Consider the following 1,439-nt stretch of genomic DNA (forward strand, 5'->3'; position numbering starts at 1 on the left):
TTGAAACCTTACTCCAGTGTACTTCCCCCATCCCATATTATTTTGAACCAAATCCTAAATATCATATGATTTTATCCAGAAATATTTCAATATACCAAAACATTTGATTGAGGGCAATTATATCAGGAAATGGAACTGATTTGCAGGAGCCAATGGTTTTGTGTATAATCCAAGTAGTAACAGTGATTTACGAGGTGAGAAACTTATAAGGTAGATAAATATCTATTGTACAATAGATATCTCAGCCTTCTTGGACTCACTGAGAAGATACATGTTCAAGTTTGTCTACTCTGGTCAAAGTATAAATGTGGGCCACAGATACCCACAAAATTTGTTCTTGCCTCGTATAGCGTCTTGCATTCACTTAAGGAGACTCCAGAGCTAATATCAATGGGTTCCTCGATTACACCAAAAAATGCCAGAGTTTTCAATCACTCTCTACACATAAAAAATTTTCTACTCTACAGTATGCATTCAAGAAAAACACAAGTTTGACTGACATGGAAAAGCAGAATTTTGGTAATTTTACTTGTACATGTGTCACAAAACCCTTTTAAGGGGCAAACATTTTAAACAGTTTTTCTCCAAATCCTGGAATAAAACTGACACTCTCTGAAAAATGTACCATAGTTATCCTAGAGCTTTGAGAACTGCAGTTAGAATCTTGCAAGAATAAATATGCCCCTGCTTGAGAAGAGAATGAATCTGAAACCTTTGTGGTATGTGTGAAAGCTGGCTAGAGAAGGAAAGATGAAAAATGCTCTAGGGCATGATGTGTGTTAAGACTTCAAGTTGATCCCTCTCCGTGTTAGCAGATACAGTATCAGTAATACCTGCTGACACATCAAGAGCCAAGGAAAACCACTCGAAATCATTTGCCTTCTTGTTTAATTGATTATCAGTGTTGCTCCCAATGTCAACTCTTGGAGCAACGCTTCACACCAAATGGCTAATAGTTTTAAGCAAGTTTGTTTATTCTGGACAGATTCCTTCAGCTGCTGCAATCCAACATGATCTAGTGAACTTACCAGCAGTAAATGGCTTTCCTTGCTTGGCTAGCAAATGAGCCAGTAGGAAACTGGCTTTTGTTGCAGCCTTATTTTCATTTTTTACTTTTGTGAAGAAATTTTTCTGTGATGAGACATTCCATTTAAGAGTTTCCAATTTTTCTGACTGTTCCTCTCCTGTGAGTTGGGAATATTGTGATCAGGCTTAGTTTGGTAATGTCAGCACAGCCTTAATGTCATTGTATAATAAACACAATGCTTTGGCATCTAATTTGATCAAAATAACACACATTCCACTGTGCCTTAGAGGCATGACATTTGAAGTCCACTTTTCTTGTTTTGACATGATGGGTATGCACTGGCAGTGAAAAAAATGAAATGTCACGGATAGAGTGATACATAAGGCTCTTGAAACACTGTCAAGTTCTAACT

The sequence above is a fragment of the Lagenorhynchus albirostris genome, chromosome 1 (genome assembly GCF_949774975.1).
Source record: "Lagenorhynchus albirostris chromosome 1, mLagAlb1.1, whole genome shotgun sequence".
NCBI lineage: Eukaryota > Metazoa > Chordata > Mammalia > Artiodactyla > Delphinidae > Lagenorhynchus > Lagenorhynchus albirostris.